Source organism: Saimiri boliviensis, chromosome 2, assembly GCF_048565385.1.
Source record: "Saimiri boliviensis isolate mSaiBol1 chromosome 2, mSaiBol1.pri, whole genome shotgun sequence".
NCBI lineage: Eukaryota > Metazoa > Chordata > Mammalia > Primates > Cebidae > Saimiri > Saimiri boliviensis.
Genome location: NC_133450.1, coordinates 211,164,694 through 211,187,315, shown reverse-complemented (window position 1 = coordinate 211,187,315; position 22,622 = coordinate 211,164,694).

The window sequence follows — 22,622 nt, the reverse complement described above, 5'->3', positions numbered from 1 at the left end:
TGTTGGGATTCCAGCATCTCTTTTATCTATCCCAATAACATTTCAGTGAATTGCCATGAGGAAGTATGGGGTGGGCTGTGCTCCTGCCAGCTCCTTCAGTGACAAATCTTGACTCTCACACTTAACTTTGTAATGTAGGTACTTGGTGCAGAAAGGGCTCAATCTTTTTGTGTATAATCCAAGTTAAGAAAAGTACTACAACTCTATTCCCCTGACTTACCTATACTGTCTCCTCAGGTCTTCAAACTAGATCTCCACCCCACACCGAACCCCCAGTACATATGTCTGCTTCCATTCCTTCATGGGAGCCAAGGGCTTCACATAAGTTGAAGACTGATACAGCCTTCCCTCTTTACTCAGATAAAAAACTTCCACCCATCCTTCAGACGTCGGTTAAAATCCTGCTTTGTTTATAAAATATTTCTTGGCATCATTTGTTTTCCCCTTTTCCAAATTCCAATATTATATTTGGTGCTACAAAATTAAGCAATTAATTCCGGTTTACATATTCTTGTTCTCTGTCTTCCACACGCACCAGGAAGCAGTGAGATACAGAGAAAGGGAGACAAGGAAAGTAGTCTTATACAAACAAGTCAATTTCAATCTCTACCCGAGCCTTATGCTTTTTTCCTGATAATTAGGGTCAATAATGTTTATTTTGTAAAGCTATTGCCTAGTTTATATTGTGAAGCCTTTGTAAAAGTGTTTAGCATATTATTGGTGGATACTAAATAATTGTCATTTTGTTTTATTTCTTTCCTCATTTATATTTTTGCATTCAGTTCTGCCTAAGTGCTAAACTTGTCATAATACCTAATATTTATTGAGCACTTTATAGTTCATAAACTCTTATAACAATCTGGTGAAATATGTATCCAAACCTCACTTTGTAAGTGAAAAGTGTGATGAGATACCGAAAGGTTAAATACCTTCCACAGATCACAACATTTATGGAAAAACCTGCTAACATAGTCCAGCCCTTGTTGCCAGGCTCCTTGCCAAATATTATACCAAATATTTTGTAAATTAATTCTTAGCCATTTATCCAAAATAAAAGGGTTACCCTCTATAAGCCGGGCTCTCAGCTAAGCATTCAGGGTACAGTAATGAATAAGAGACTTAAACTGTGTCCTTATTGAACTTAGAGTCTAGCAACTGGAACAATGTCTAGTCAAGGTTGGTAGGAATTGACCCATTTAGGTTGATGTCAACGTCATTCTTGCTAACTCCAGTACTATGGAGTATTGCTGTAAGAGTGATGTGTTAACCTGAGTCAGCAACATTCAATATACCTGGCCCTTATGATCATTAGTCCTCACTGACAGTATCAGTGGCAGGACTGAAATTAACTTACCTTTATGTCCATCAAACCTGCAACCTTGTCCTCATTAGCACATGTCAAAACCTCCCAGAAACTAAGCACTATAACAAGACATTGCTACAATTATTAGAAATAATAATCATTAACTGGAGAGTGATTCTTTGGTGCACAGAAAGATCTCTCATATAGTCTCACTATCCCTTGGTCATCTTGACCTAGATATGTCATCACTTGTGGTTGGTGCCTTGTTACAAGGTGGCTCTAAAAGACCCTCAGCAATGGATATTAGACAGTAGACAGCCTTGTCTTTACTGCCATAGTATGGTGTATTGAAAAGACTGGAGATGGAGGTTTGAGTCTGCCTCTCCTGAATAATGTATGTGTTCCAAATCTGATACACTTGTGCTCCCATTGAGGGATCATACTTATGCCTCAATGCCAACTTTCCACCATTATGCTGGCTAAAACTTTAGTAATCCAAATATAGGAGTTTTCTTGATCTACCTTCAAGCACTCGCCACTTCCCACATATGCCACTTCACCTTTTTTTTTTAATTACATTTTAGGTTTTGGGGTACATGTGAAGAACATGCAAGATTCTTGCATAGGTACAGACATGGCAGTGTGATTAGCTGCCTTCCTCCCCATCACCTACATCTGGCATTTCTCCCCATGCTCTCTCCCCAACTCCCCACCTGCTGCTGTCCCTCCCCCATTTCCCACCAACAGACCCCAGTATGTGATGCTCCCCTCCTTGTGTCCACGTGTTCTCATTGTTCAACACCTGCCTATGAGTGAGAACATGTGGTGTTTGATTTTCTGTTCTTGTGTCAGTTTGCTGAGAATGGTGGTTTCCAGGTTCATCCATGTCCCTAGAAAGGACACGAACTCATTGTTTTTTTATGGCTGCATAGTATTCCATGATGTATATGTGCTACATTTTCCCCATCCAGTCTATCATCGATGGGCATTTGAGTTGGTTCCAGGTCTTTGCTATTGTAAACAGTGCTGCAATGAACATTTGTGTGCATGTGTCCTTATAGTAGAACGATTTATAATCCTTTGGATATATACCCAGTAATGGGATTGCTGGGTCAAATGGAATTTCTATTTCTAGGTCCTTGAGGAATTGCCACACTGTCTTCCACAGTGGTTGAACTAATTTATACTCCTATCAATGCCACTTCTTTATAATTTATACCAACTTATACATGTTTGGGATCAGGGTGTTTGTGGAAATCTTTCTCACCTTTAAGGAAACTATGCATCCATATTTTTTTTTTTTCTGTCATAGGACTTAGTTTGCTTTTTTCTTCTTCCCTGAAGCAAAAGGGTCCCTCAGAACACTTAGTCTACCATGTTCTTGGAAGACTAAAGCCTGTATGGGGATTTATATCATTAAATTCAACTTGACTACTTAATAAGGCAATTTACTTTTAATGTTCTCACTAATCACAGAAACAAATGATAGGATTTAGCCAGCATCTTACATTTCTGAAACTATGTGACTAACAGAAACAATTGAGGAAGTGATAGTGAAAGAGTACATTAGTAGTTTCACAAGAAAATATATTTTGATAATTTAGAGGTTACTTCAAAACAGGGAATACCCTGTAGTTCATTCTCAGTAATTTTTGTTTGGTGATTCTTTAATTAATTAAAAGGCTTTTGCATGTTTTCTTGTGTGCAGTTTGACTCCTCTAATTGAAAGTCCTCTAAATAAGACTCCTCTCTTCTCGATTTAAGTTTATGTGTAGCAGTTTGTCTGTAAATTAATTTTATAATTAAGAAATTTAAAAAAGAAAGCACAGAAGCAAAAACAGCTAGCAATGATGATAATAATACAGGTTCAATTTTCATTTTTCGGTGATTGAATTATTACATTTTTAAATTTCTATTATTGTTTAGATCCTGGGTGTGTATTTTCACACGTGTGTACATCTAAATGACTGACTTTGTACACTGGCCCAGTTTGACAAAATAGTTTAAGGGGGAAGCTTGAGATGGGGAAACGTTGAGATGTTCAGATAGAAACATAGCCCAACTTTTGAGCCACTGTGAAATACGGGGTGGCTTTGGTCAAATTTGTCATTAAGTGTATATTGATAGCAGAAGTTGTACACACTGAGGCAGAAATAAAATATAATCCATGTTGGGGTGGGGATATATTTCTGAAATCAATTATTACTGAGCGTGGTTTAAGAATGATAAGGTGGGGCCATCCTGAGACACTAAGCAACAATAAAACCTGTTTACTCAGCTGAGTCAGTGCCACAACAGAACAGAGCCCCTGGAGATCAATGAGCATATGGTTTAATCAAAACACTTGGAGACATGGCACATGAACAGTCCCTGCACAGCTGGTGTGCTCAGCACCATGCTGAGATGGAGCAAAGTAATCATTTTGTACACGACTTGGCTCTTCCCAGCATCATTTCCCCATAACACCCATCTAAGCCCATAAAGCTTACAGAACCAGGATTCATCCGTAAGATTCACAGGGATGGAGCCTGTGCCAACCGCCTTCAGGAAAACATAGAGGACAACATCTGATGCCATAGATGGCACCATTCTGGAGGCCCAACCCATTACTAAAAATAATGCAATTGGGATGGGTGATAAATAACTAGGGTGATTCGTATTTCTAGTCCATTAGTCACTTTTGTTTTTCTGACCTGCAAACCTGCATCCACAATAGCCTCCTGGAACCTTATATGGAACACAAATAAAATTGAACTAATAATATTCTGTTCTATGCCTGGTTTTGCTCTCATATTCCGTGGCACAACCAATGGCAGGCCCATCCTACTTATTTCAAGTCGAAATATCACACTTTCCCTTCACCATGTAAGCTTCGGTGGGGAAAAACGGGACTCTCTTATATTCACAGTCCTATCTCAGGAAATCTAAGGAGATATTTGTTGAATGAATGAATGAACTATCAGAACACCAAAAATTGCTTCATGCAATATAAAATTTCATTAAGAACATAAAGTGAAGTTAGAAAAGACCAGCATGTAAGTTTTATCTGAAGGAAATTACACAAATCGAAGAAGAGACAACCCTCCTCTGTCTATGTATGAGTTTAATATTGCTGTTGTAACAAATTACCACAAATGTAGTGGCCTAAAACAACATGTTTTAGTATCTTATTGTTCTGGAAGTCAGAATTCTAAAATGAATCTCAATGGGCTAAGATTAAGGTGTTGGCACAGCCATGTTCATGTCTGGAGGCTCCAAAGGGTGAATCAATTTTCTCACTTTCCAGCTTCTAGAGGCTTGGCCATACCCTCTGGCTTACGTTTCCATCTTCAGAGCCAGCAGTGGCTCAACAAGCCTTTCTCATGCTTTGATTTCTCTGGCTCTGACACTCTGTCTCCCTCTTCTCCATTTAAGGATGCTTGTGATTACATTGTATTCATCCAAATAATCCAGACTAATCTTTTCTTTAGGTCGGTGGATTAGCAATGTTTCGCTGTTCATCTGTACTCTTAATTCCTCTTTTCCAGGCAACGTAACATTTGACACATTCTGAGTTTTAGGACATTGACATCTTTGTGCAGCCATTATTCTGTTCACCACAGCAGACTATACTAATAACCACAAATCTCGAATCATCCTAGAAGACGAAATTGCCCTCATTATGAGAAAGGTTGATCAAATATGTTTCCTCTATAATCCCTCTTCCCATCTTGGCATATTGAAGTGAGACCTATTCTTCAAGGATTACCTTAAATGCCTCCTTCTTTATGATTATTTTCTCAGTTGTCCTTGTGGGTATATCCATCTTTCTCCTTGAATTTCTGTTGAATTGTATTTGTGTGATAAGTCACTTTAAAGCCTGTATAATGGTTAGATGCACTCATAATGTATCTCTTCTCTTTGTATGTAAGCTTCTTGAGGACAAAATTCATTTCTGAACCAATATTAAGATAAAACTTCTTGATAATACCTTTGTGACTTTAGGATTTCCATTTCCTTGTATATATACGTGTGTGTGTGTGTGTGTGTGTGTGTGTGTAAAGTTTTCTCGTAACAATTATTAAGCAATCCTGAAACATGGTGGGGGCTGCTCAATGAATGTTACTTTTCTTCCCCAAATTTGTATGTGATGAGCTTGCCACAGTTGTGCCCTATTGGCACCTATTTTTCCGGAATGATTATGATCTCCAGAAATGCAGGAACTCTGTCTCTCATATTCATTGCCATGTTCTCAGCCCCAAAGTGCCTCTCAATGATATATGCTTGCTGAATTAATAAATAATGCTCAGTGAAATCAATAGAAATGATTCTCCCTCTTTCAGTTGTGTGTTTCTCTTAACCATAAACCTTGTCAAAAAATTTTCTGGTTTATCTGGCTCAGTCAATATTGCCAAACCATTCACTCTCATATACAAAATAAGTCCTGACAAAGAAAAGTCTTTGCATAGCGAAAGCTTTAAACTCTTTTAAGCTGCTTCCACCACTTCACCCCCTAAACATTCACTTTTCTCTCTTATGGAAATGCAAAGACAAAAAGAAGTGTAATTTCTCAAATGAATCATTTATATTTCTTCAGAGAGATCTACTCTATTCTACTTGTTCTCTTAATTTACTTGGTTTATACCAGCTGATGACAGAAGCCCATTGTTTTGCTGAAACATTAACTTCACAAAGACATTCCGCTCCCATCTGCAGCACTAAAATTAATGATTCCCTCTGCAACATCTGTTTAATTAACTATCGGCACCATAGAAGAGGCGTCCAAATACCCCAGCGACTAAATCAGGCTCAAATTAGGGAAATACGATGTTAAATTGTATCAGGGAGAAGCCGAGTTTATCCTTCCGAGCACTGGCATTCATTGTCTTGCAGCCATCCCATGCATCTTCATAACGAAGTAGTGTCAGCAGTGCCTGGCTCTAAAGTTCTCATTTAGGAGCTGCATGGGTCTCTCTAGTCATGCACTGGAGGGGATTAAGGGAGAGGGACCTAGACAGCCCCAGGGGCAGCACATCATCCCAGCGTCTTTGTTCCTGAAAAGAGCAATGGGGTTTCAATTGAGCATGTGCAGGCTGAGGAATTCTGGGAATTAGCAGTAATGTAGAGAAAGTGACCATTAGCAGTGCTCCATCTTCTCTGAATCCTTTTAGCTCTATTTGCATAACTATTTGCATTGATCTGCAAAAGCAAGAAACTTGTCTGGCTACTTCAGACATGCTGGAGAATCTCTGTAGTTTCTATTTCTGAGGGAAGTCATTTAGCAACAATCTGTAAAGAACCTACTGTATTGAAAACAGTACTAGGCACCAGAGAAAGAAAGGCAAATTAGATGCAGACCTTGCTCACCAAGAATTTACACCAGACAGAGGACACTGTAAACATTAGGAGAAGCATTTGTATACTCATTTGTGCATATCCAAATAAAATTAACTAACACTGTGCTAGTTCTTAAAATGAAAATGAACAAGCTGAACACAATCCCTGTTTTTACAGAGTTTAGCTTCTAGTCTGTCTACACATGACAGCAATTAGAATACTAATTCAAATATAATGAATAAAGCAAGCAATATTGTAAGAGAAATATAGATAGACTATTGTAAGAATTCAGAAGGGAGGGCATTATGTTTAATTTGGGAGGTGCTGTAAAAGAAAGTTCAGAGAGTAGATATCCCATTAGCTGCTTATTGAAGGATTGTAGAATTCGCACATGCATCTATTTGGAGAAAGAGCAATTTCGAGGTAGATCAAGTGGGGGAAACCATTAGGAGCAGTGAATCATGTCATTTTGTGGATATAAAGAATGCTTGAGAGGAAAAGTTTTTACTTTCCCCTGCCTGCATATTCTCTGGTCTGAAATAGACCGAAAATAGTGAGAGCTAGCCAGGTAGTACTGGAGAAGAACTTAATAACCTATCAGTGCCTGAGGTCTGTCCTTTGAGCTGGCCACTCTGTACTGCCATGAGCACCTGGCCTCCCTACTTATGCCTGACAGTATGAACAGTCTGTTTGTCTGACTGACCTTCTCTCTTAGACCCTGGGCCTCAGATTCTGCTTTCAGTCTACATTCTACACCAGACTTTGAACCTGAAACACAGCTTAACTTGTTGACTTCTAACACTCAATCAGGTCCTGCCTGACTAAAATTCATACATGTCTCTCTTAAATCATAGTGTTCAGATTTGGATGCAGTTTTCTCAAAGTTAATTACTTGACCAACATAGAGGACTGTGGGCAATATCATTTCTAAAATTTTAGTTGATTCTCAGGTGTATTCTTCCACCCCATAGGAAGACCTATTGAAAACAAGATTTGAAATGTGAAAGGGGAAACACTTTTTTTGACAAAATATCAACTCTGGATCAGAAGAAAACAAGATCAGCAAAAAAGGAATTGAGACAGTAGGGAATTGAAGGTCAGGCCTATAGCTCTTAGGAAAAAAATACCCTTCCATTGCACAGACAGCCCAGAAAGCAGTGATGTGTTTGACTGGACACCAGCAAGACATAAATCTGGCAGCTGATTCAACAAATTTTCCACTTTGTAGGGGGTTTTTTGTTGCTATGGTGACAAATGTGGTGTAAAATTGCAAGTTTGCAAACTGTACAGTCAGGGAACTCCTGAAACCAAGGGCCTGGCAAAGCCACAAGATGTAAGGGAAGCAGGAGAAACAGAAGATGAAAGAGTGGTGCAAAACATATCGTGTTCCCCCACAGGAGTGTCCTCATGACCTTCCCTTCCTGCAACTGCTGCTAGTTCCTACATCAAAGTGGCCATGTAAGACTGAATATTAGATGCCAAGTGCATACCTGTGTTAGATAAGTCACAGGCACCAAATGAAAGATGTCACAAAAGTTTCCAAGTTAATTTTTCAAAAGAATTTCTGAAATCTGACAGCTCTTATCAGTGAAAAAATGTCCTAATGCATTAACATCATTTCATGTTGTTAGTTGTGATGTTGCTTATTTTACTGTTGCAGGCAACAGGAGATCCTCTCTCTTTCTCTTTCTCTCTCTCTCTCTCTCTCTCTCTCCACCCCCTCCTTTATTCTCTACTCTATAATACATTATGGTTCCATGACTCAGTGTGAACACACATTCACCTAAATGAGTCAAGAGGCAGGGAATTTGGTGAGTAGGTTGGTGACTAGGCACCTGGGCTCTAATATCAACAGACTTGGACTCCAAGCCTACTTTGAATGCTTATTCACAGTATAAATTTGAGCAGTTAAGCTGATCTCGCTAAACTTCAGGTTTGGTTAGTTGTTGCTGTTGTTGTTTGAGTTTCGCTCTTACTACCTAGGCTGGAGTGCAGGTGTGATCTCAGCTCACTGCAACCTCCGTCTCCCAGGTTCAAGTGATTCCCCTGCCTCAGCCTCCCAAGTTGCTGGGATTATAGGCATGCACCACCATGCCTGGCTAATTTTGTATTTTTAGTAGAGACGGGGTTTCTCCATGTTGGTCAGGCTGATTTCAAACTCCCAACCTCAGGTGATCCACACGCCTCCGCCTCCCAAAGTGCTGGGATTATAAGCGAGAGCCACTGCACCCAGATATTTTTTTGTTTGTTTTTTGTTTTGTTTTTTTAATTGGAAAAGCAATAGGAAAAAATAACCTTCTTCATGTCATTATTGTATTAAATAAAATAAGAGTCACAAAGCACTGAGTAAGGTTTGTCATATGATAAACTCTCAATATATTTTAGTTATTACTGTTACTATCAGATAACTTCTGGTATAATTTTTAAGGGGTGTGACTGTTGACTTCTTTTTTAAATTAAGTGAAAATTAAGCCTCATTATGCTTCAGGGGAAAAAGGGTAAAAAGAGAGAAAACGGTTAAAAGGAGTTTTATTTTACTTCATTTGTAGTAATGAGTAAATGCAACTCTCGGGGGCACTGGACTCCAAAGTAGGAATGCCTCAGGAGTGATAATCCTTCCAAACGATGGAAGGAAGTCCAGAATAGCAGACAAAAATAATTTCCAGCTCCAACAGGGCTACCTAGAAAAGGCATGAGCATTAAGAAGTGTCAGGAAAATATCAAGAGAAGAAAACATAGCAGAGCCTTGAACAATCCAGAAAGCTTCCTTAGATCTCCAGGTCTTGAGGCAGATGTTTGACCTTGGAACAGTCTATTTACAGGCAAGTTTCGGGACAAGTTCAGAGCAGGGTTCAGAGCAAATTTCTACAAACTGTGTACAGAAATGCAAATAAACACGACACAATGCCTCTCTGATAGTGACAGATGTGGATCTAGTCCTAGAAAGTAAGCATAGGAATAGGTACATAGCACCAAATTCTAGAAGGGGATAAAAATGTTTAACTGTTGGAAATGTTCCAGAAATATTGAAAATACATTGTACAAGTACACACATTATGAAATAAAAATCATATTTCTATTTTATATGACTGTGAAAGATAGAAGTAGAAAATGAAATCATAGGAAAGCTATGAGTGCAACAATGGCACTGTCTTACAGGGGATCGTCTTCTTTGACCATGGTCAGGGACACTGGGACTTTCAATAATGTTTGTCACACAGTTTTTGTTCAATGATAGGCTAGTAATATATAAAGACTTAGACTCATTATAGAACTCAAAATAGTCTTTTTATAAGCACTTTAAAGTACTTAAAGAGGGTTTTTCTCTGAAGAATAAGGCACAAACTAAAGTTAGGGCATGCAACCCAGTATGTACTCACAGAAACTCTGGCTTGACATTGATTTCTAGTGTGCTAGACTTAAGGTCTTTAATTTCTTCTAATAGAGGGCATGGGCGGGTCCAAAGTCTGCAGTCACTTGCATATTTTATGTTTCTCTGTATGTTGTATTAGAAGAAGAAGAAATACCAACACAGATAAATTCTTGAAATCCTATATTTTAAGTGTTTTTATTTCAAATTTTTATACAAAATGATTTGAAACTCAGTCATATAAACATGAATTTTATATGAAAAGGCCATTTATATCAATACAACCATTTCCATAAAAGTTTACCTATATAAGATTTAGAAATTAGGTGCAGCAAACCACCATGGTACATGTATACTTATGTAACAAACCTGCACATTCTGCACATGAATGCCAGGACTTAAAATAAATAATAACAATAAAAATAAAAGGCAGAAAATCCTTTTTATTTCCATTTAAACCATTAAAGCAATTTTTATCTTAACGAAAACAAGCAAACAGCAACAAAAAGATTTAGAATTTATACCCAAAGTGTGCAATGCAATAACACTGATGTAATTAGATAGTCATGTCATCAACTCATTTATTTACTTATTTTTTTATGAACAACTTAAAAAAAAATACACTCAGAGAACTCCACGACTTTAGAAACAAATTTATTTGTCTAAATTTTTATCTCAGTGAAAACCAGATGGTCTTCCTCTCCCCCTTTCCTCATACCAATGTTCCCCTTATAATAGACTTCGATTTTTACTTGAGATCACCAAGACTATAGTCCTGGATAGGTAAATAATGCAGAACCAGAGAAATAGCAGATAACTCTTAGGGAAAAAAATGTCACTATGAAGGGGACTACATAATTTTCTTGCTCTTGCTTCTCAACTTTTGAAAAGGCAGGAACATAATAAGAAGCTGGGTGCTGGGGAAAGAGGGCTAGCTTTCTTCACCTTGATAGGAGGCTGTTCTTAGCCCTAAGTCAGCAAACAGAAGTTGAACAGAATTACCAGGGCAAACAGCATAGATCAATGTAAGAAACCTACTCAGATGTAGATTAGAACCAGGAAAATGGCCATAGATATTATTAAATTAAGAGAAGACACAGAAAAATCTGTTTGAAGACAAACATGGAAGGTTCAAACCAGGCAGGGGTTTGAAAGCTGAGAAGAGTGTTCTACCGTCATTGGAGGGGTGTTAGATAGCAGAGTCCTATAAAGTAATGACAATCTTAAACTTCAGAAAACAAGAAGTTCTATTTAAATTACTTCCACTGGTATTCTCCTTTTAATTGACCATATTTATTTAGCAACAAAAAAGCAATGACTATGATTTTGATCATGTGAAAGATTGGTCTTCAAAGCCCATGCAGGAATTGTCATTGCTCAGCAAGCTTTTGGAAATGGGGTGTTTTGGTTTGTGTTTTGCTTACTTGTGTTGCTTTCCCCTTAGAACAAGATGTGAATCATAATTATTGTCTTGTCAACATATGTGTGGGAAGTTTAGCAAGAGAAAACAGAAATGTCACCAAAAAGTGGCATGAACTCCAACCAAATATTTATTTCTCTTTCTTTCCCTACCCTTCCCTCTCTCCCTCCCTTCTTCCTTCCTTCCTTATCTTCTCTTCTCTTCTCTTCTCTTCCCTTCTCTTCTCTTCTCTCTCCTCCCCTCCCCTCCCTCCCTCCCCTCCCCTCTCCTCCCCTCCCCTTCCTTCCCCTCCCCTCCTCTCTTCTCCTCTCCTTTTCTTTCTCTTCTCTTCTTTCTTTCTTCTTTCTTCTTCATTTTCAAAATTTTCTTGAGTCAGGGTCTCACTTTGTCACCCAGGCTGGAGTGCAGTGGTGCAATCATAGCTCACTGCAGCCTAGACCTACTCAGGCTCTAGCAATTCTCCCACCTCAGTCCCTGAAGTAGCTGTGACTACAGATGTGTGCCACCAAACCTGGCTAATTTTTTGGCTTTTTTGTGGTTTTTTTTGTTTTTTTGTTTTGTTTTGTTTTGGTTTTTTTTTTTTTTTTTTTTTTTTTTTTTTTTTGGTAGAAGCAATGTTTTGCCATGTCACCCAGGCCGGTCTCAAACTCCTGGGCTCAAGTGAGCCACCCTCCTTGGCATCCTAACAGGCATGAGCCAATGTGCCCAGTCAAATATTTCTACTAGCAAGATATTAGCCAGGAGATAAGAAGTCATTGAGTTTTAATGTCATATTAAAGCACTGAATGTAATGAATAAATATTTTTAAAAGCTGGTTATCACTGTAAGGCTTAAAGCCTGTTTAGAAGTAGGTATTTTGGTCATGTTTGCATTTAAGATCAAGATCCCAATTATCAGGAGCTACTGCTAACAGACAAGATTTTCTGAGAAAACTTGTAGCTAACGTACCTAAATTTTATTTAAAATCTACTCACTCCATAGTTGCTAATTAATAATGAATGGAAAATAAATGACTTTTGGTATTAGCTTACTTTTTAGACTTAATGGTCACAAAAAGACATTGAAATCACTTACTAACCTCTATTTCAATTGCTGTCTCAATAATTTCAGCAGTTTAAACTCCATTTAAGAGAGGAAGGATGAACCAATGAGGTTTTTACATATCTTCTGTGATTGATGCAACGTTCAGACAAGGAGATACTAACACATTTAGTGTGTGTCCAGTACATTAGCTTCATACACATTATCTCATTTTATCTACACTCTTTATTTATTAGGTATGCTTTTCTCTTTTACAGGTGAGAAAATAGAGGCACAAAGAATCAGTCTAAGTTACTTGGCTAGTAAATAGAAGAACAAATTTGCATTAATTCCAATTCTTAGCTCTTGTCTACTATACAATGCTATCTGAAATAGTAACTTATTGAGTAAGTGATATTGTTAAGTAAATGAACAACCATTATTAAGTCAACCAGCCTAAAGTTGGATACATTTTGTTTCATAAAACTATTAAATAAAAAATATTAGGCCAGAGTTTTACAATGCTAGCATTAGACTAGGAACAGAGAAATCTGAGCTGCTGTCAACACTGAGCACCTTTGATAAGTATAACTATCTCCATTGATCCCAGTTTCCCTATAAATGAGAAGGTTGCTAGATAAACTCAATGGCACAACATGTGGTTGGCAAAAAGTTAGTGCCTTATAGAACTTGAGAGACTTGCTTTCCACCTGAAGAACCCTGAGTTGGCATTGGGTTTTACTTATGAAACCATGGATTGTTCACATGCTGGTCCTAGAACCTTCTTTGGTTATTCAACTATTCCATAAATGTGCACTTAATGTCCCACCATGGCGTGTATATTGTTTAAGGATAGCAATCTCATGAGCACTTTTTTCTCTAATGGAATTTCAAATTTAATACACAAATATCAGCTAAATGAAGTCTTGACTGTGAAATGTGCTATTTTTATGGTGTTCCATTAATAACCACTTGTGTACTAAAAATCTACATTTAATATAATATAATGGGTGCTATTTCATAATCCAGGCTTCAGATATTATAATTTGACTTCCTATAGATTATATGAATTATGAAGTTATAAGATTAACTATGTTTAAATTACTCCAAAGACTGCAGTTACCAAAATGTGCCTGAGTTTGTTTATACCTGGAATGACAAATATGTGATACATTGGTCTCTACTTTCCCACCTGTGCCTATAGTGGGCACTGTTAATGGGTCATGGCACATATGCATTATTACAGTTCCTGGTACTCAATAAAGAACTTCAATCTTCTTGCTACCAATTGTTTAGAAATGGCACATAAATTGACATGTACTTGCCTTTACTAGTCTAAAAAAACGAAAGAAAAAAACATATTTGACTGGGGACACAGTATTGAACCAGAAGTCCTTTCTTCATAAAGGATCACTTTTAATAAGCATTAAGAATCAGGGTACCAGACTCTCATCTCTTCCGAAGAACTCTATGAAATACCTGGGAGTTACTGTGAAGAACGTACAGGAGCTAGGTAGCTGTCCACAGCTTGAAATTTGCTATTGGTCTTGTTTAAGCCACTGGGAGCATTTTTCTTTCTGGTGGGAATTATAAACCTGGCACATACCAGGAGAGTCATAAAATCCTCTCTTATATCTTTAATCAATCATGACTAGTATATCTACCATACATTCTGCAAGTTTAAAATAGAATAAAGTCACACTATAATCTTTCTCCCAGCAGCTAGACTGCCTTTCAGCACAATGACCCACACTCTATGGTTGTATTAACAGATATGATCTATTCTTTAATGGAGCTCAACCATGGGGATTAGCTACCTGTAATGCAGTTTGGGCTGTCAAGCACTCTACCAAACTGCTAACACATTACAAGTTATAGGCATCAATTCTTTCTAAGTGAAAAGGCATTTCACATTCAAAACACTTCAAACTTAATAACGGGAAATTATCATGATGGATCCCCTTCAGCTGCCGAAAGGTAAAGAGATGGAGAGAAAAAAAGACAGGCACCCAATCAAAAAATTCATATCAATTCTTTTTGATCTACCTGGGGCAGATTAAACCTGAGTAGTGGATAAGGCTGTCAAAAGGACTGCAGGAGCTCAGCTGTGGATCAGAAGTGTTTCTGTTTGATGGCAGGAGGAAAATTCTAATAAAATAGAAATAAAATCCAACAAAAGGGAGATCCCAGAGTGGCCTGGGCAGTCCAGGAAGGCCGGGTAACAGAGATCACACTTAATTGCTCTCATGTTCATGTTACAGCAGAACATTGAAAACACTCAAGAGAATCTGACCTGGAGCAGAATCTTGGAAGAGAGATCCAGCCAAGCAGGGGGAAGCTGAGATGTTCTCTCCCCTGTTCAATTTCATAGGGCCTTCCAAGTATGGTCAGACTGTCAGTAGGTCAGAAACTTCCATCGACTTCGGAATCAGGCAGGAGTCAGAGATCTTATATTACTGTACGTTTGGACTGCATGCCAAAATTAAGTGTCATCCTGCTGTTATTTCCTCATGACTCAATCACATTCATTCTGTCATACATTCATTGTTAAAAATCGTTTATATAATTATGTACACAACTTTGGTTCCACATTTGTGAATTCACTGGATAATATGAAAGGAATTTTAAGAGGTTTTCATGAAAACCAAAGGAACATAAAACACACCTAAACAAAACCAAATTACTTGCCTGTCTCACCACCACAGAGATAGAATAATGTTCATTGTATTTCACCATTACAAAATCTTCTAGTTCAGGTTTGGCAAGTACGTTTCAAGTAGCCAGTTGAAAGGTTGTGTTGACAAGGACACTGAGGCCCAATCTGTTCTTACTGGAAGAGGAGTTGGAACTGACTCCAGTGTCTTCAGAGGGAAGAACGAAAGGCACGGAATACTCCTGCTGACTCTTTGCCATATCTAACCTAATTAGATTTCCATTTTCAGTGCCCTTCCTTTTAAACCATTTTTAGAAACTACTACCAACTTTATATCCCATCATTTGATGGCTGGATGACCTTGAGCATGTGATGTAACAAATTTTTGTCTCAATTTTCAGAATATTTAAAATGGAGCTGTAACACAATGCCTTTTTCTGCTTTTTCAAAAATATATTTATCCAATACCTTCCAGGCACTTGCAGGTCCTCTGAAAATAAGAGCATGTTCCATAGACAAAGTCCACAACCTCATGGAGAGGGACTGACAGTAGTCAAAATAATTACACCAATATATAATGTCTAATTAGATTCTCGGTTAATTAAATTCTAGCTAAGTGCTGCAAAGGCAAAACATGTAATGAAAAAGTCATATAAAAAAAGAAACTCATTATGATCTGGGATGGGGCAGAGGGATGGCATTGAAAAAGTTTTCCTGGAGCAAATAATGTTTAAACAGATTTGAAAGACATGTAGACATTAATTAGGCAAAGAAGCTGAAGGAACAGCATGTGCAAAAGCCCGGAGGCAGGAAGGAGAATGGCAGTTTGAAGAAATAAAGGTTGGCATAACTAGAGGCTAGAGAAGAAGAGAAAGGTGGCATGAGGTGAGGCGCTGGATCATGTAGGGCATTCCAGGGCATGTTGAAGGTTTTGCTTTTTATTCTAGTAGCAATTGAAAAGCATTAAAGATTGTAAGCAGGGGAGAGCTATGGTCAGATATGCATTTTGAAAAGATCACTGTCATGGGATTATAAAGATTGCCATATGTGTACCTATGCAACAATCCTGCATGATCTGCATATGTACCCCAGAACCTAAAGTGCAATAAAAAAAAAAGATAGTAAAGACAGTATTAAGTTTGTTTGCTCATTTGTTTACCTGTTTGTTTTTTCTAGTAGTATGGGGAAAAATGACAAGATTATATTGTCATTATGATTAGACCAACAGTGGGGCTTAAGGGTAAGAATCGGTGTGAAAATTGATGCCCAAGATGAGCCACAATAGGGCCAGGTTTATGATTTTAATGTATTGAAAATAATTAACATTTATTTTACTTACACTGAGCATTACATTATACTATGCTGTGAACCATCCAAATTCTGGTCTTACTTAATTCTTACAAATGCTGTATCAAGTAGTCATTATTATAATCTTCAGTTTATAAGAAGGGGGGAAAAGGCTCAAAAATACCCTGTGGAAAGAAAAGAAGATCAGGCCTATGCTTTGAGAGGTGGAGAGAATTAAAACCAAAACAACAGCTGCCCTGCTCCCGTCTCCTGATTCTGGAGGATGCATGTCCACCCAGCCACTCTGGAGTGGACCCTCCCTGCTCACACCCTCTGCTCTTTATCAAGCCTGCAGGTCCTTATATCCTCTGAGCCACTGTGTCTGCTCAGCTACCTGAATCCCCATCCTTATAGTCTAGTCCAGCTTCCAGAAGGAGACATTGTGGGTGAGGAAACAGACAGCGGGGATGGGGTTAATTTTTCTTAGAACTCTTTTTCTGAAAATCCCCAGGACAGGAACACTGGTTCCGTTGACTTTGTGATTCATCCAGAAGCCTGAAGGGGAGGACACATTTTCACCCCTGTCAAAAAGGGACTGAGGAAACTAGGGGTATGTAGCCAAGTGAGAGGATACAGTTTAGGAGCCTCTGTTGAGACTGTCTCATTAGTCATACAGCATTTGCACATTGATGACTAAAGGCAGAATATGACCTTAATTACATTATTATGCTAAACATGATGCTTTCCTTGAGGGCCAGGGGACAAATGGAGAGAAATGAACTCAGCAACTTTGGGCCAAGGATGGAAAATACCAAGATAGTTTATGACAGATAATTAAGAGAGAGGTAGCTGGGTGGGTGGGGAGGGGAGGAAGACATGGAAAAGGAAAACGAATAATATATCTTGAGTGTATCTTGTTTCCAGGAACTAAGGAACTGATTTACGCATATGTATATATTTTATCCAAAATAATTGGCAATGATACTGGTGAATTTATATTACAAATAGCTAATAAAACACAAGAATAAATATGTGTATCCTAATTCTTTGGAGTTTTCAAAGCCCTTTGACCTAGGAAGTCACTATTGTGTTGTTGATTAAGGAGGCTAGTAAAGCATGTATCTTTCTTTCCCATAGGTTCAGAAATAACAGAGAAATAGTCCCAGAAGCCAAATAGGACACACAATAGAAGTTCCTTGTTGTTAAAGCAGTATTGCAGAACGAGTTTTGGGTCTGGGGCTATTAGCAGGCTTCCTACTGAAGCGTGTATTCCCACACTCCACCATCAACCACCTAGGTAGAAGCAGAGGGGCTGGAGACAGGGCAGTTAACTCACAGGGGACCTGCAGGCATGATCTTCCAAGGAGCTCTTCCTATCTGGAGACCCTTTCTCCAACCCATGACTCCGCTGTGACTCCTCCTGTGGGGAGAAGCCATTTGGGAGAAGTAACCTGAAATTCTTCAAAAAACAGAAGTTCCATCAGGAAAATGTCAAGACATGAGAATAAGGTTCCTGTGATCACGCTGTAAAGTTCAAGAAGCACGGACGGACTTTAGGGAAAAAAAGAGAAGGCACTTAGTAGGTTGCTTCCTACATTTCCTAACCAAATCAGTAGTCTTCATTTCTGTCTATAAATAAGTAAAACTATCTTCATTGAAAATTTTGATGTTTCATGCATCATGGAAGATGTGCATTCACTTAAATTTTTAATCTTTTCATATTTTGAAACTATATCAACATATTGTTATATTAAAATATAACTGGCTGGGCGTGGTGGCTCACACCTGTAATCCCAGTGCTTTGGGAGCCTGAGGAGGGTGGATCATGAGATCAGGAGATTGAGACCATCCTAGCTAACACTGTGAAACCCTGTTTCTACTAAAAACACAAAAACTTAGCTGGGCGTGGCAATAGGCACCTGTAGTCCCAGCTACTTGGGAGGCTGAGGCAGGAGAATCGCTTGAACCTGGGAGGCAGAGGTTGCATGCAGTGAGCCGAGATCATTTCTCTGCATTACAGCCTGGGAGATAGAGTGACACAGTCTAAAAAAAAAAAAGAATATATATATATATATATATATATATATATATATATATATATATATTCAGTATTTATATATATATACCCAGTCTCAAAAGAATGTATGTGTATATATATAAAATTTATCTTGATTATTTTTTGTTGTACTAGCATACTATCTGCACTATGAATTGTTCAGCAAATGTTCTTGAGCAAATTGAATTTTGTAATAAAGATGATTCCTATACACAAGGATCTATCAATATAAAATGAGACAGTGTTTTGCAAAGAATGGTATGAATTTAATATGTAGCAAATGAACTACTGGCAGTATTCCAAGTGATTTGAGTTGATATATTTTAAATATTTATAAATGTAAATAATATTTCAAAATTTTGATAGTTATATACTTATTGTGATAAACATTCATATATACATATATATACTTATAATGCAAATATGTGCTTATAGATGATTACATCCAATTTTAAATTTAACAGATGAGACTAAGAATGAGGCTTAAAGAAAAAATGTTTTTAAAAATTAGTAAGTGTAAAGAGACTATCAGGTCAATAAACTATGGACAGCACACAGATTGGGAAAAATATCTAAAACAAGTGCACAGATAACTGAAACGTGGGAATCTTCACAATAAAGACAAACACTATAAGGTAAAACTGAAAAAATTATAATAAACACTCTACTAGATGCAGAAAACATGAGCAGCAATAATTGAGAAAAAGGGGAAATTAATTCTAACAGGTGGGGATTTGGGAAACGGTAAGGAGGAAACAATTATTAAACTAGTCCTTGAAGGTTGAAAAGAATGTCAAGCAACAAATTGGAGGCCATTGTCTAAAAATGTGAAGTTCAAACTGCAACCTGCATTTTATTCTGGGGTCTGATTCTGTTTCACTCAGCAGGCCACATCTCTAAGCCATTCATGAAGAGCTGGATACATTTCTAATCCCCATGAAGAATTATTTGTGTTGCAGTTTAAGGTCACAGAGTTGATGACAATAATTTCCCACCTCTTCTTTAATATTGCCTGATTGTCTTCTAAATTTGTTTATGATGTATTTATAGCTAAGAACTCAATTAAGGGTGTTCATACGCCACAGAAGTGTGATCAGCAGCACCTGGAAACAATAACAGTGCCTCCCCCCACATACACCCTGTTTCTTGTAAATTTTATATCACAAAGTGAAAGTCAGTTACAGATCCATTAAGTGGGGGTTGTAATAGGAGGAAGAAGCAGAGAGCTCTATCTGGGTTGAAGAAGATAAGCTGCATAAATCAGCACACCTTGCAGCTGAACATTTCTTTAAATAGCTGAACAGGAAAAGAACATGCTTGTTCTATTAATATCACCATCACTCCCTCCTGTCTTTAGTGGAAACCAGCCTGAGATGTTGGGTGGGAAAAATGCCATTATCTCGTGCCGAGACGCTGTCCATCCAGCCATGATTGTGCATCTGTCAATGTTGCAGTATTGAAATTGTCTCTGGGGCAGAACTTTCCCAGAGTATTCTTGGAATTTGTCTCTCCTATATTCCTGTTTCACCAAATTTATGCATTTTGTATTTCAGTCTAATGGTTTTCCTTTCTCTCACCTGGAGACTCTGAGTTGACAAAATCTGAGATTTGGTTCTTTTTTTCAGGTGGGAATATACAAGTCCACACCTGGTTAAGGCAATAGCTCTCTCAGTTTTAAAACTCTCCCCCCACCACCGCCCCCACCATGCCTATGGATCTTACATAAAGTTTTAATTTAATTTATATGCTATTTTATTTAATATACAGGACATTGGTTGCAAAAAGCAAAATACAAGATACATCTTACCAAAAAGAAAAATAAATAGTCAAAATCACACAAACCAAAGATAATGGTTTTGGTGCGCAGATAGCCATATTTACAATGCCTTGCTTAAACACCCTATGGTTGGATATGTTCCAGAATTTGTTTACATTTTAGAAAGTTAATTTGGACTGTATTCATTATATGGCACATCACCAGCAGCAGATTCTGGGGAAGAATTCGTGAAAACTATGAATATTCACATTACGTGGGACCAAGGTTTAGAAATAAATTCATGTCAGTTCAGGTTAGGTTTTATGGTCAAATGTGTTTGGCAACAAATATAAAAAGTACATTTAATTTTTGGAGTGTTTTGGATTTCCAAATTGAACATTGATGCTCACATTATTACTATTCTCTAAACTGCTTTTCTGCATAATAAGTATATTATGAACAGCTTTTAATGTGAAAGAAATATACATCTCCATCACTGTTAAAATTTTACACTTGCACTGTTAAAATTTTAATACATACATATTTTTAAATGCAAATTATACAGAAATGCAAAACAAAGATACTAAGTACCATTTCATACCACCTCCAGAGAAAATCACTATTAGCCATTGTATGCCCTTCTTAGTCCCCATTTTATTTCTACACAATGTTATACAAAATTATTTATTTAAAAAATTAGAATAATAATAATATATACACCGTTCTGAACTCTGGTTTCTCCTGATAGTATATTTTAAAAATACTTTTGTGTTATTAATAAAGATCATCTTCATTCTTATGAATGACTTCATAGTAGTAAATTTAATGGGTGGATTTTTCTCCCTTCCTCCTCTCTCTTCATTCCATTCTTCTTTTGAGAATTATTTAGTGTTCTAACACTGTTCTAACTGCTAGCAATATAGAGAGAATAAATCTGACCATTCCTGAATTTAGCATACACAGGTTATGAAGGAGAGAAAGACAATGAACAAGACACAAAAGCACAGTACATAGTATGTTAAACAATAAGAGAGAAACTGAATCATTCCGCATATAGGAAATGCCAACCTGGGCTACAAAATTTAGACAGGATGTTCAGGGATGCAGAATGGCCGCCCCTTACAAGGTGAATTTGAGTAAAGTCCTGAAACAAGGATAAGTGAGGGTGTGAGTTAAGCAGATATCTGAGAGAAGAATAGACTCCAGTCAAAGGAAATATTGAGTGCAAATACTTTGATGCAAGAACAGGCCTGGAGTGCTGTGGTAACAGCAAGGAAACCAGCATCACTGGAGTAACCTAAACAGAGCGGGAGAAGAGCAAGATACGTCAGAGGTGGAATGAAGAAACCAGATTATACTGGGCCTCATAGACCATAAGAAAGCATTTGAATTTTGCTGTAAACAAGATGATAACTTTTTGGAGGATTTGGAGAAGATAAACGAAGGATCTGAACTTTAAAAGGCTGCCTCAACATTTACTGCATTGAGAATACAGCAGAGTGCAAGGGCAGCATTTGGAAAACCATTTTCGGAGGTGATTACAATCATTCAGCTGAGAAAGGTCTTGGATGAGTGATAGCAGTGGAAGTGAGAAGGGGTCATGTTATGTACAAATGTCGACGGTCTCAATAACAGGATTGTTAAGGAATGGTTAGGGTGTGCAAGAAGAGAGATGCCAAGCACTCAAGATATTTGTCTTGAGCCTTTGAAAGAACAAAGTTGCTGTTAGCTGAGATGGAGAAGTATGCTAGAGGGATTGGCTTGGGAAAGAATATAAGTAGTTCGCATATGACCATATTAAGTTTCAGAGATCTGTGGCATATTCATGTGGGGATGTCAAGTTAGCAGTTGGACTGAGGGAAATGTCCAAGCTACAAGTATAAGTTTAGGAGTTATGAACATTTAAATAAACTTAAGAGGTATGAAGCTAGATGAGATTCTGAAAGATGGAGCTAAAATTAAGAAGAAAGATTTTATTAAATCATCATCCAATTTTTTGGACATACAGTTGTTTCATTTAACCATGGATATAAAAATGGAAAAAACTGTTCCATGTGTGTATTTGAACACATGTATGATTGTTTCCTTAGGTCAACATTCTTCATGCATAATTACTCGGTCAAAGACACCTGTAAATAAATGGAAGTAAACATGGTTAATGATGCATCATTGATGGGGGTACATTCCTCTTCTGTGAACACAAGGAGTAGAGTTTATGAATATGTCTGAAGAGTTGAGGATGGTTTCTATGAGGAGATGATGTTTAAACTGCATCCTAAAGGCTGCAAAAAAATTTGCACAAGACAAGTGGTAGAATGGGAAAGCACATTCTAGGTACAAAGGAACATAATATGAACAAATACGTCATGAGGAAGAAATATGTAAAATGTTCTATAAATAACGAAATGTTCACATTAAGGAAGCACATGCCATCTGAAGAG